Genomic DNA, 14,998 nt, shown 5'->3' with positions numbered 1-14,998 from the left:
TTTGATATCTTTGCTAAGGGAGACATGGATTCATTTCTTATGTTCTTACCTATGTATATGTGTGACCTTGTCACTGAGCCTCCCAGGGCCTCAGTTTTTTCCCTACTAAGATCCAGAGATGAAAAATATAGTTTCATGTATGAGGTGCTGGACCTGGAGTCAGGAAGACTTGAATTCAAATCAACCCTCAGATACTTACTAGCTGTGTGACTCTGGGAAAGTTATTTTATCTGTTGCCTCATTTTCTTCCCCTGTAAAATGAGAATAATAATTGCACCCATCATCCAGGGGTTTGCAATGATCACAAGAGAAAATAATTGTAAAACCCTTAGTATATTGACTGACCTAGAGTTTGCACTATATAAATATTAACCATTATTATTATTAACAATAAGAAGGGTATTTTGGCTTGACAATAGAAAGCTTAAAGGGAAGTCATGTATCAGGGCTGTAAAGTGAAGTTGTAGAAGGTTTTAATTGCCAAACATTTAAAGAGTGTTCAGATTTGGTGGGATTAGTGTCTGGGGACCTTCAGGAATTAACTTCATTCTGCCCAGAAGAAGATATGGCTGGTTTAATCCATTGGATCTACTCTCGGTCACTTATCCCCTGGATCTGCTTTGAAGGAGATTTTTGTCACCCAGGAAGAAGCAAAGTAAACTTCATATTGACGACTTACTTGCTAACCTGGAGTACCCCTTTCTGAGACAAAGACCTAGATAATATATTGAAGACTTAAAAGATATAGCCAGAAGATAGGAAGATCCAACCTTGGTCTGAATGAGGAGATAGATTTCCATAGGAAAGCTTCCAGGCAAATGGAAAACACATAATCCCTCCAGTTAGGGATACCACCAGTCTGATGAAAAAAGACCTAGTCCTTGTTTTGAGAAAATTCTTAGACTGATAATAATAATGTTAACTAGCATTTAAATAGGGTTTTGTTGGTTTGAGCTGTTTTTTTTCCAGTCATGTCTGATTCTTTGTGACTCCATTTGAAGTTTTCTTGACAGAGATATAAAGGAGTGGTTTTGTCATTTTCTTCTCTAGTTCATTTTATAGATGAGGAAACTGAGGCATAACTAGTAAGTATCTGAAGTCAGATTTGAATTCAGAAAGAAAAATTTTCCTGACTCCAGATCCAACTGGAGTATCACTTACATGCCCATACTAATTAATCTGTCCCATTTAAAAGTAATTGCCCTTGTTGTGGAAGAATATTTCTTTATGGAATCAATCAGAACTGAATGTGAACCATACCTGCATACCTCAGAGAATTAATGAAAACCATTGTGTGAGAGACAAGTCATGCTCTGACAAATTTTTCCATTAAATTTGATTTGTGGGGTGACTAGGTGGCGTAGTGGATAGAGAACCAGCCCTTGAGTCAGGAGGACCTGAGTTCAAATCCAGCCCCAAACACTTAATAATTAGCTAGCTGTGTGACCTTGGGCAAGCCATTTAACCCCATTGCCTTGCAACCCCCCCCCCCCCAATAAATAAATAAATAAATAAATTTGATTTGTAAGGTTCCTTTTAACTATAACATTTTATGAATCTGAGTATGAATTTGGAATAATCTCATATTTGATATCATCTGTATCTCTTCTCCCTAACACTCAAGTAGTCCTATTTTCTTGGTTCCTTTGCTGCAAGTGAGATTTGTTTCATTCTGGAAATTCCAGAGTCTCACCAGGAATCGTGGCATATACCTATAATCCCACCTACTGGGGAGAAACTGAGGTTGACATATCCCTTGAACTCAGAAGTTCTAAACTTCAGTGAGCAACTGATTGAGTTTTGCATAAAGGTCAATATTAATATAATGAAGCACCAAGGATCAGAAGGCCATCAGATTGTCTAAGGAGAGGTGAACTGGTCTAGGTTGGAAATGTAGTCAGATTTCCTGAGTTGATGAGTACTGGGGAGCAATTCCATGGGTAGCCAACTACCATTTTAGCCTGGAAGAGATGAGGAAAATTAGTTTTATTTTTAAATTAAATTTTAAAAAATTATAAAATCATAGTGCTCTCTCTCACTCTCTCCCTTCCTCCCTCCCCTTTTCTTCCTATTTCCCTCCCTCCTCCTCCTCCTTCTTCTTCTTCCTTCTCTCTCTCTCTCTCTCTCTCTCTCTCTCTCTCTCTCTCTCTCTCTCTCTCTCTCTCTCTCTTCCTCTCTCCCTCTCTCTCTCTCTCTGATTCCCTACAATAATAACAGCAGAAGTTCATTCTTCTTTGGTTTGGAGAATTTATTCTTAAGAGCAGGGTTGGACTTAGACATCCATGACTGTTGCCCCTCCGACTGCTAAACCCTCCCACCTGGGAAATGAACCTGTGGCCTCTAGAGGAGGGCTGGATTAGGATACTGCCAAGGAATGCTTAGAATGTGGATAATGTCTCTCCAGGAGGCTGAACCTGGCACTAGAAGGTTGAAACTCTTTGATCCGCCTACCTTTTTCCTGGTCCTGGGTCAGTGACCTAGGGTCAATCTTGAAAAAAAAATCTATTAAGCTCTTCAGAGCCCACTCCATGCTGCACCACCCCCAGCATCTTGTTTTTTCACATACACTCTCATCTACTGGGCACTTCCAATGCAGCTCTGGTTCCAAAGAAGTTCATTTGACCCTGATGTATTTAGCTTGGGGTTGGGAGGGGAACGGGGTTTGGAGGGAGAAAAAAGAAGATTTTGTTTTTGCTTTCATAGCATTCAATGTTCATAGATTAAGAACTGGAAGAGAACAGGAAGGTTAAACAGTCCTGCCTCCTTATTTTGCAAATGAGGAAACAAACACCATGGCTAAGTCTTTATTTCAAGGAGATGATAAAAAGGGAAAAGAGCACGCATACACAAAAATATTTATAGTAGATCTTTCTGGAGTGGCAAAGATTTGCAAATTGAGGGGATGCCTATCAATTGGGGAATGATTGATCAAGTTGGGGTATATGATTGTGATGGAATATTATTATGCTATAAGAAATGAGCAGTTTCTCAGCACTATAATAATCAAAGACAATTGTAAAGGATTTGTGATGGAAAATACCACTTATCTCCAGAGAAGGAACTTTGAAGTCTAAATGCAGATCAAAGTATATTACTTGCAATTTTAAAAATTTGTTTTATGTTTTTTCCTCTCACGATTTTTTCTTTTGTTCTGATTCTTCTTTCACAATACGATTAATATAGAAATATGTTTAACATAGCTACACATGTATAATCGATATTAGATTACTCTGTCTAGGGAAAGAGGAAGTAAAGGAGAGAAGGAGAATAACGTGGAACTCAAAACCTTATGAAAAAGGATTGCTGAAAACTTGCATTACACAGAGTTGGAAAAATAAATAAATAAATTTATTTATTAAAAAAATAAATGAAAGAGGGTTGTGCAAAGTAAAATAAAAGAAAGAAAGAAAAGTTTAGTCCAGAAACTAATCTTAAATATTACCTTTAATAAAGCTACCCTAAGTAGCAGACTACTGTGCCCTCCAAAATCCTAAAAGACTTTTACTGTTACAGCAGAAAAATGATCTCAAGTTAGCACTGTTTTGTGGATTAATTTTACTTAGTTGTCTTTATTTTGAGAAGACTTTGGGGACATGAACAGGGGCTAAGGTAGATATAACCAATTTGTATTTATCTTTTCATATATTTACATATATATGGAAATGATTGTGTTAATATTAATAAAAAAGATTGTTTTCAAAACCCTAAAAAAATGTTGAGCAGCAAGACTTCAGAAAAAAACCCTAGAAAATCTTGTATAAACTGATACAAAGTGAAATGAGCAGAGCCATAATATCAGCAACAATGGGTAATGATTTAGTTCTTCTCAGCATCACAATGGTCCAAGGTAAATACAAAGGACTCATGATAGAAAATGCTATCCATATCCAGATTAAAGAACTGATGAACTGATGGAGTTTGAATGCAGATCGAAGCATATGTTTTTCCACTTTATTTTTTCATTTTTTTCTTTTGATCCCCCTTATGACTAATGTGAAAATATTTTGGCATAATTGCAATATGTAACCTATTTCAAATTACCTATCCTAGGAAAAGGGAAGGTGAGGAAGGGAGGAGATAAATTTAGAACTCAAAATCTGGTAAAAATGAATACTAGTATTTGTCTTGACATATAATTTGGAAAAAATAAAATATTATTTTAAAAAAATGCCCCAAAATCCATATTCATTGAGTGCTTTGGGAACCCAACCTTCTATCTTATGAAATCTTCCTTCTCTTTCTTTCAGGTTCCCGCAGACCACAGAAGACCACAACACCCCCCCCCATCCCTGTCAAATCCAATTCATGTACTTGTCATGGCATCACCTCCTTGATGTCATAGACTTCTTCCAGAATGACAGACAAACATCATCATCAACAACATACTTCCTTCAATCAATCATTGTCAATCTGGCAAGTGATCAGAGTCCAAATTGTGGAGTTTAGTTGTGGGGTGTTTAGGAGTGTTGAGTCACATGTGTGCTGTCTCTACATCTGGAGTTTACCTGTGTGTGTCCAAGTGTGTGGATTGTAGGTGACCAGAGTATCATATGAAATCCTCAGAGTTCCAGACCAAGATGCTACAGAACACTGGTCAGCAGTGTCCTGGATCTACTAAAAAGGACAACATTATTCAGCAGAATGCTATACCCCAGTCTGTGAAGCTGGTCCAGCTATCATTTGCCTCATGACAAACCCCAGCAGATACACTCAGGAGCCATGTATGTTTACCTGGTTTCAATGATGATCTTCACAAGATATCATGAAGCAAGGTCCTTCCCTCTAACTCCCAACACCCTTGTTCCAGCAGGGCTTTCCAGAGTTACTCCCTAACTGGGAACCTGCTCTTAAACCCAAACCCATCCCTAGGAAGTTTCTGACTGTCACTCTCTCCTTCCTTAGCAAGCTCCACTGTGAAAAGATTTTTGCTAGAAATTTGAGAAGGAAGAATTAAGAACCATTGCCTTGCTCAACCCATACAAGGACAGATCAATAAAGTGATCAATTCAAAGGAAAATGTCTATAGCTCTCAACATTTTCCCAATCTTAATGGGAAAGTTAATGTGGGTTATAGAGCAACAGGACACCAGCAAGAATTAGAGGAAGGCATTGTAGGTTGTGATAGATTTTGTACCTGAGAAGGATTGAATCTTTCTCCTTCCTCCTTCCCACTGGTCTGAGAGGTAACTAGAAAGGAAATGATCAGACAAGTTAAGAAGGTAATCTTCCCTGAGTGATAGCCCAGGGAATTGTTTAGTATTCATCATGTACCCATATATGTAATGTATCATACTGAGCACCAGGGATACAAGGAAGAGCATGGTCTCCTGCCCTTAAGAGGCTCACATTGCAGTGAATGAGACAGCATGGAAACTATCACTATATAAGAAGTATACAGGATAAATGGAAGGGGAAAGGAACCAGATAATCTCTAGAAGGAGTAGAATATGAGCAGATTATTAAAGAAGCCAGGGTATCTAGAAGAAAGATTGAGGACAGAGAGAATTTCAGACAGAATCAAGGGAATAAGGGTGCTGCAAATTGGATTCTGATGGTCTCACTAAACCCAGTCTGCTGATTGGTCCTCTATTCCAGTCTACTCTCTATTCCATTTCTTCTCATTGGCACATCCAGAACTATCTCCTTTCATCTGACCAGTACTTTACTTCTGCTTCCAGTCTGACTTCTTGTTCTGTTCCGTGTTCCATTGAGGAATGGTAGAGGTTCTACACCATGTCCTTTTTCCATGCCAGGCTCTTGGGAAAGAGCCGGAACCTCAGTATTACCTTTTCTCCTCTTTTCCATCTTGACTTCCGACTTCCTTCTCAGGAAGAAGTTCTTTCTTAGGTCATTGACTAAGAAATGGCAAACCATTCTATCTTTTGCTAAGAAAACCTTATAGACAAGTACAAGGGATCACAAATAGTCAGACCTAGATACCCTTTGGCAAGAATATGACTAGTTTAGTATCTGAAATATGGTTAGATCAGCTAGATCTTGTGGCCATATGAATTTTGACTAACACACTCCCCAATTAGAATGGTCTAGGTTCTGAGGTGAAGTTCCAAAACTGACTGGATTAAGTAATCCTAGAGCATGGTCTCTAGTGATCTGGTGGTCCAGAGGATTCAGAGGCAAAGTGGATAGCAAGAAGATAATTGGAGTGACCTAAATATTTAAATACTATACCTATGTTCTATAGCCATGTCCTAGGGTCATAGAAAGTTATAGCCAGAAGAGATTTCAGAAATTATAGGACAATAAAATGTAGAACTGAACAAGACCATTATTTGTTGTTCAGTTGTGTCTAACTCTTTGTGACTCCATTTAAAATTACCTCATTGCTGGTTAGTGGAAGAATCCAGGCTATAGCCTGGGTCTTCTAACTAAAAGAGCCTTTCCAACTTCATCACTCTAATTTCTGCTGAGTTTCTTTGTGGGCCATCCAGCCCATGGGTATTAGGGACCTGATCTGACTTGGGCTAGTCCAATAGTTATGGCTTGGAGTTGGAACTAAAGGAGGAACTTTTAGACTATTCAAAAGTAAATTTATTAAACAATAGCACAGAAAGGATATTCAATAAAGATATGGCATTGTTTGGGTTGGGTGCAGCTCTCTCTGACTCTGCATTTGCTACAATGGTGTGCCCAGTCAGGTTATATTAATTTTCACGGTTGAAAAAGAGCTGACTACTTATGCTTTGGGTTTTTATGACTTAAATGATTCAGAAGTAACTTTGGTTGTTCCTGGATTGGTCAGTCATTTTAATCATAACCACTCTTCATGATCCCATTTGATGTTTTCTGGGCACATATACTGGAGTGGTTTGCCATTTCCTTCTCAGTTCATTTTACAGGTAAAAAAATTGAAAGAGGATTAAGTGACTTGACCTGGATCATACAATTAATAGGTATCTGAGACCAGATATGAATTCAGGTCTTCCTGACTCTAGACCTGGTACTCTTGTGCCTCTGAGCTGCCTTGGCTTAAGGGAGACTGTATTGCCTTCCTTAGGAAAAAACAAAAACAAAAACTAGATTATGTGGTAGCTAATAACTTTCTGGTTTTACTATCAGGGAATCCCAAACAGATTAGTAGTAGATATTGCTGTTACCACAATCTTGCTTTCTTTTCTCCCAGTAGGGTTAGAGATTTCTTTGTTGCTTCTTTAATCTCTACCATCTTCTTATATGATAAGGAGAGCAATAAACTAAGGGGTATTTTTATATACCAGCCAATAGAAGAGGAAGGAGTATGAGATATAGGAAATTGTTGTGATGAAATGAAGGAAATTCAAGAATTAATTCCAGTGCTAGTGAAAACACCCCTGACTTGAAGCCAGAAGATCCAGATTCAAATAATTTTGCTGATGCTTACTACTTATGACCTTGGGTAAGTCTTCTTAAAATCTTGGTCATCAGTTTCCTCATTTGCAAAATGAGATTAGACTAGAACTTTCTAGTTCCTATATCTCTGAGTCTATGATCCTAAGTCATTGGACAAAGCCCAAAGTCTGGACAGGATCTGGACCTTAGGCCTTGGATGCCTCCTTTTCCCTTAGAAACATAAACTTCCCCTCACCCCGCCTAAGATCTCTCCTTCACTGTTTCTCATCTATCCCTAGCCTATAAGGAAATATCCCACCAGTAGGTAGGTTGAATTTGCTAGACCATTTTTCTAGGCTCCACCACAACTGGGATTCCTCTCTGAGCAGACTTCTAATCTCCTAAACAGCACAGTTTCTATAGAAAATTAAACAAAGTTCTTTGACATCAGGGACTTTCAACTTTATTTTTGTATAGTGGGCATAGTATTTGGGCAAAATAGTGGATCCTACAGCTACTGATGACTCAGCAAAGAACATTATTTATTTGCTAATAGTTTTAATTTTCTTGTTTATACACATTTTTTTCTCTCAGTAGAATGCTACATGGTGCTAAGAAGAAGAATAAGAATCAGGTTTCCTGGTTTTTGAATCGTTGCTTTTTTCCTTTTTTTAAAAGAAAGATTTTATTTATTTTGAGTTTTACAATTTTTCCCCTAATCTTGCTTCCCTCCCCCCATCCCACACAGAAGGTAGTCTGTTAGTCTTTATATTGTTTCCATGGTATACATTGATCTAAGTTGAATGTGATGAGAGATAAATCATATTCTTAAGGAAGAAAAATAAAGTATAAGAGATTGTACAATTACATAACAAGGTAACTTCTTTTTCCTAAATTAAAGGTAATAATCTTTGGTCTTTATTCAAACTCCACAATTCTTTCTCTGGATACAGATGGTATTCTCTATTGCAGATAACTCAAAATTGTCCCTGATTGTTGCACTAATGGAATGAGCAAGTCCATCAAGGTTGATCATCACACCAATGTTGCTGTTAGGGTATACAGTGTTCTTCTGGTTTTGCTCATCTTGCTTAGCATCAGTTCATGCAAATCCTTCCAGGCTTCCCTGAATTCCCATCCCACCTGGTTTCTAATAGAACAATAGTGTTCTATGACAAACATATATCACATTTTGTTAAGCTATTCCCCAATTGAAGGACATTCACTTAATTTCCAATTAGCAAAGAACATTCTTGCCATCAACTCTTTTCGCCTGTCAAATGATTTAACATCAGAATCTGACATGATTTTATCAATGGAAATAGCATCTTAAAAAGGTAACATCATTGGCTCTGCCAAGGACCATGGGAACTTTCCATGTGACTTGCACCTGAAAGTTTTCATGTGTATTGTTGCTTTCATTAGAATGTGAGCCCCTCAAGAGCAAAGACTTGTTTTAGTTTTGTTTGTAAAACCCAGATCTTATTACAAAGCTTTTTATACTATTATGTGTTTAATAAATGCTCACTTGAATGAATAATAATTGACTAATAAATTCTGGTTGAACTGAGTTGAAGGCTTTAGGTTTGGAAGGACATTACAATTGATAACTGTCTTCAATTGTCTTTGGTTGTCTTCAGGTATCTGAAGGCCTACGATGGGGAAGAGGCAATTCATTTTTGGACCCACTGGGCAAAACTAGAGAACAGAACGGTCAGATGTTTCAAGGAAGCAAATTCTGGAAGAAAAGATCCTTCAAAATTAGAGCCATCTCCAAGTGGAGCAGCCAACTTGAGGAGACTTCTCATTCCTAGAGAGCTTCAGTCACAGTTGGATGATCACTGGTTGGGGATGTGGTAGAGAGGGTTTCTGTCTAGATACGGGGGGACAGGTGACTTCTGAGGTTCCTTCAGTTCTAGGAGTCCATGATTCTGATATTCTAGATGACCTTCCTGATGGAGCAGAACAGAATACCTTGGACAATGAAACTTTTGGTTTGTTAGCCAGTTTCATCGAAGAAGGAGATGCCCACTTAGTGTTGAGATACTTTGATTGACCTGGGCTAAGTCTCAGGCTAAACAAATCTTGCCTTCTCTTACTACACTGTCTTGTGCTCATTCCTAATACTTTCTTCCATCTGTTAATTTAGTCTGATGAGCAGGATCTATTTGAGCTAGGAGATCTGGAGCTTCCTGATATTCCATGGACCTGGGGGAGGCAAGTAATGTGTACTTGTTCAGGCAGACTTCCAAAATAATAGGGACCTAGGCAAAGGGCAACATGAAGACATAAATGTTTTAATATGGATAAAGAATTGAGGAATAGTCAGACTGAGTCAGGAATGCTTTCCTGAGGGGAGGAAATTTTAGAACTGAATTTAGAAAGTTCAGACAGAGGGCAAGTGGGATTATTTCAACAGACAAGAAAGTGGGGCAGGGCAAACATTTATAAACACCTACTATGAGCCAGGGACTTTGCTAAGCATTTTACAAATATTGCCTCATTTGATTATCACACCAATCTAGGGAGGTGCTATTTTTATCTGCATTTTTTAGTAAGTTGAGGCAGAAAGAGATTGAGTGACTTGCCCAGAGTCACAAAAACCAACAAGTGTTTGGGACTTGGATTTGAACTCAGTTCTTCCCATCTCCAGGCCCAACTCTCTACCATTCACCTTGCTGCTTAGGTAGGAATTCCATTATCCTGCCCTCCCCCACCCTCCCAGCACCATCTGAAGAGGACAGGTATAAGCACTGGCTCTGTTATTCACCACCTGTTTGACTTTATGTTTGAGAGGCAGCATGGCATAGTAGAAGCAAGAAGGTCTGAGTTCAATTCCCACCCTATCAGTTATGTGACCTTGAGTAAATCCCTTAACTTTAATAAGCCATTGTTTCTTCTTCTTAAATGAAGAGATTGCATTAAATTGGTTAAATTAGATTAGTTAAATGAAGAGATTGGATTCAGTAGCTGTCAGGGTCCTTTCCAGTTCTAAATCTATGATGCTTTGAAATCATTTGTCTTGGGCTTTATTTTCCACAAGTATAAAATGATTGTGAAAAGGAAAGTGGCTTATCAAATGATAAAGTTGTACTTGATGACTTCTTACCTCCCCTTTAGTTCTAATATGGCAGCTAGGTGGTGTAGAGGATAGAGACCTTGGAATCAGGAGGAGAGGAGTTTAAATACAGCCTCAGTCACTTGCTATTTACATTATTCCTGATTTTATCATATCCAGGGCCCATCTCCAAAATTCCTGATTCATATCTGGCCACTGGACCCAGATGATGCTGGAGGAGAAAGTGAGGCTGGTGACTTAACAAAGCACCCTTCTCACTCAAATCCAATTCAAGTACCTGTCATGGTATCACCTTCCCTGATATCATGGTCTTCTTCAAAAACTGAAGGACAAAAAACATCAACATCAGTTCTAATAGTCTGCATTAATCTATCCATATGTATTAAAGTGAGAGAATGGTAGTGGTGATGGAAAGTGGGGAGGGGGACATTGGCAAAGGGAATTGAGGAAGGAGCATGACTGAGGAGGAAGGAGTATGACAGCAAAGACAGGTTCAGCTAACTAGAATTTCAGGTGAGCCTTCAGCAGAGGTGAGATTAGGGGATTTGGACAGAAAGGGAAGGGCTTGTCAGCATAAGTTAATAAGTATGTATTTGCCTTGAAAAGTCCTGAACTCACACTTTCCTATGTCCATCTACTTCTTTCTTTCCATTTTTGGCTTAATGAAGAGAAAACTGCAATAAAAGGATTGTGTAGCAGCAGCAGCATACTGGGAATTCATTTTTCCTATGTTCAGTCTCCTTACTTCCTAAACCAAAAGCTCATACCTTATTCACTATTATTGAGGCAATTTAACTTTAAAATCTTTACTAGGTCCCAGAGTTGGCATTGCTCAACCAAACTCATCTCTCTCTCTCTCTCTCTCTCTCTCTCTCTCTCTCTCTCTCATTCTCTCATTTTTGCAAGGCAATAGGGTTAAGTGATTTGTCCAGGGTCACACAGCTAGATAATTATTACATGTCTTAGGTTGGATTTGAACTCAGGTCCTCCTGGACTGGTGCACTATCTACCTAGCTGCACCCAAACCCATCTCTTTCAGAAGCCTTTCCTTATTAATCTCACCCATCTCGGCTTTCAGTAATCTTTTTTGTCCCCTCAGAGTTGGTATTCTTCTACTCATTTGGCATTCTATTGTTTTCAATATTTCTCTGTATTCCATCTCTCCCTCTCTCTCTCTCTCTCTTCATCTCACTCAAACTGGGAACTCCTTGAAGGGGGTCTCCTATGGTGAGGGACTATGTCATTTTGTTCATCAGGTCGCTTCCTTCATTCCCCATTTAGGGTAGGAACTGATTCCTCTATCAAATCAGGAGCAGCCTGGGAATAGGGACTGGGTCTTCCTCATCAGATTGGGGTCTTTCAAGTATGGAATTTGTGTCTACATCATGCTGGGGGTTCCATAATATAGGAACTGTGCCTGTTCTATCAGATTGGGAATTCCCTGAATTTAGGGACTATTCTTTTATCCTCAGAACTGCACTTGACATGGGACAGCCAGGTGGTACAGTAGATAGAGTACTGGCCCTAGAGTCAGGAGGACCTGTGTTCAAATTTGACCTCAGACACTTAATAATTACCTAGCTGTGTGACCTTAGGCAAGTCATTTAACTCTATTGCTTTAAATAAATAAAAATTTTAAAAAAGATTGCATCTGCTTAATATGAGAAACTTTTCCTTCCTTATCCTGACTACTGGACATAGTGTTGCTATAACTTTGACCCAGTTCTTTGAGAGAACTAACTCGGAGTATCCTCCCTCAAACTCTGGAAGAATTTGTTCTTCCTTTACCAAGGATAAAGGGAGCAACTATGTTCTCCGATTGATTGACTTGACCATGACTGGCTGTTACAAGAGGGAATATCTGGCTTGGTATTAAGTCTCTGAGTCTTCACTTGGGTGAGCAAGTTATTGCCAGAGGGCATTTGGCTGAACTTTGGGTCCCCACAGGACTAGCTTTCCTAACTATACCCAGCCCCCCCCCCCCAAAGTCTTTGAAATCATTCTCTTGAGCAATTTAAGAAACAATTATACCTTCCAAGAGGCAGCTGATGCAGGGTCAGGTGATCATACCCACACCCCCTCACTCCTTAATGAACCTCAGAGAAAAGGAGAGAGGAGGGAAACCGGTGGCTGATGGGTCTGTGCTGTTCTGAGCCCAATCTGAATATTCCACTGGCAATGGGATATGCTATTTGAATAGATGAGTAAACTCAAAAGTACTGTGACAGCATTGACAACTAATGGGATTAGAAAAGGCAACAACCCCACCTTCCTAGGAGGTAGTATAGGAGGGAACCCTTAAAGGATTCTTAGGAGAAGGAATTGAGGTGTACAGTGGTTCATTCCTACAAAGATGAGAAAGTGAGAGATAGCATACACAGGTTGGGAAACAAGTAAGGAAATATAATGAATTTTCAAGTCCTTGAAGAGCTGTCATATGGAACAGAAACCACATATGAATTGCCTGGTCTTAGCACAGCTGAGACAATGAGGAGTTGCTGAGGCACATTCAGACTTGGAGTCAGCCAAGTGGCACAGTAGCTAGAGGACTGGCTTGGAGTCAAGAAGACAAATTCAAAACTTTCCTTAGACACTTAGTAGCTGTGTAACACTGGGCAAGTCAGTTTCTCTACCTCAGTTTCCTCATCTGTAAAATGAAGATAATAATAGCACCTACCTTTTCCTTATACCTATCTAAACAAGAGAGGTAACATGTAAAGTGTTTTGTAAATCTCAAAAACATTATATAAATACCAGTTATTCTTGTTTTCTTAATAAATCAATGGTAATCCAAAGGGACATGTGCTGTGTTGGTTTTCTCAACAGTGAAGGTTTTTAAAGTAAGAAGGGGTTGTCAGAAATGCTTCAGAAAGGATTTTTTAAATTAGAAACAGAGATGACCTTTGAGGTCCTTTCTAATTCTTTGCTCAGGGTTGTTCTGGAGTGAGTTAAAACCAGTTAGGGAACCAGTTGATCAGTAGATTTCATTTTTTTTTTATTATCTTGACTTAAGGAAGTGATAGAGAAAATGTTAATGCAGATTAAATGAAAAACTGCATCCTGCTTACATCTCTCCCAGAGAGCTGGTTGTTAAACATTAACCAGAACTATTACTTCATTTGGTGATCTCATCATTTCCCATGGATCTAATTACCATCTCTGTCCTGGTGATTCTCAAATCTACTTTTCTTGCCCCAGTCTCTCTGCTGACTTCCAATCTCACATCTCCAGTGGCCTTTCAGACAATACAAACTGGATGTTAAGTAAATATCTTAAACTCAATGTCTAAAACTAGTGACTATTTTTCTTTCCTTCGAAATCTCCCCTTCCTCCCCACCTCCACCCCCTTTCCAACATCATTCTCCCAGTCTCTCAGACTCTCTCAACCTAGAGTCATCCTGGATTCTTCACTATCTTTCAACCCCCAATTTCCAAGCAGTTGCTGTTGATTTTACCTTTGAAACACTTTCTTGAAAATTCCCCCTTCTCTATACTGCCACCATTCTTTATTATGTCACATCTGAATTATTGCAATAGCCTGCAGGTAGGTCTGCCTGCTTCAGATCTCTCCCCAATCCAATCCATCCTCCCTTCAGATACTAAAATGATTTTCCTAAAGCATAGATCCCATCATATCACCTCCCTGCTCAATGAACTCTAATGACTTCCCATTGCCTCTGTAGTCAAATACAAAATGTTCTTGTGCCATTAAAAGCCCTTCATAACCTAGTCTTCTTACAGTCTTCATACACCTTAATACCCAACATGGACTCTTTGACCTTATAACACTGGTCTCCTGGTTGCTGTCCAAATAAGGCACTCCATATTTTGGTTCTGGGAATTTTCTCTGGCTGTTCTCTATGCCTTTCCTCCTCCACTCCAACTACTGACCTCCCTGACTTCTTTTAAATCCCAAATAAAATCCTGTCTTCTCTAGGAAGCTTTCCTAATTCCTCTTAATCCCTCAGTGCTTTCCATCTTTTAATTACTTCCTATTTATCTGTATAGAGTTTATTTGGTGTATATATTTGTTTGTGTGTTGTGTCTCCCATTAGATGATAAACTCCTTGAGGGTAACATATTTTGCCTCTTTTTGTGCCCTCAGAGCTTAGCACAGTACCAGTTACATTGTAGGTGTTTAATAAATGTGATTGATTGATCAGACCAGTCTCTAAGGGATTTGGCAGTTGCTAGCTGGCACTAAGAACTCAGAACATTAGAAACAAAACAAAGGTTCTAGTCAAGGACTGAGGATTTGGCATTTTTCTGTGTCTATAACCAGCATGATCTTCCTTCATGGGAGAAAATCTTAAATCTCAGGTTGTCTTCTTTGAGAAATGAATTTTACACTGAGAATGGTGATGGGAATTGCATTTAGGCCAAGTGTGGCAACAGACATTTGTCATCCTTGCTGTTTGTAGAGGCTGAGGTAATGGATCACTCGAGGTGTGGCATTCTGAATTACAGGGTTAAAGATGATCAGGTGTCCACTCTAAATACAGAACTAATATGCTGAGCCTCTGAGGATGGAGGACTGCTAGACTGCCTAAGGAGGGACACACCAGCCCATGTCAGAAAAACAGAACAGGTTAA

Source organism: Macrotis lagotis, chromosome 2 (genome assembly GCF_037893015.1).
Source record: "Macrotis lagotis isolate mMagLag1 chromosome 2, bilby.v1.9.chrom.fasta, whole genome shotgun sequence".
NCBI lineage: Eukaryota > Metazoa > Chordata > Mammalia > Peramelemorphia > Peramelidae > Macrotis > Macrotis lagotis.
This window is presented reverse-complemented; position numbering follows the sequence as displayed.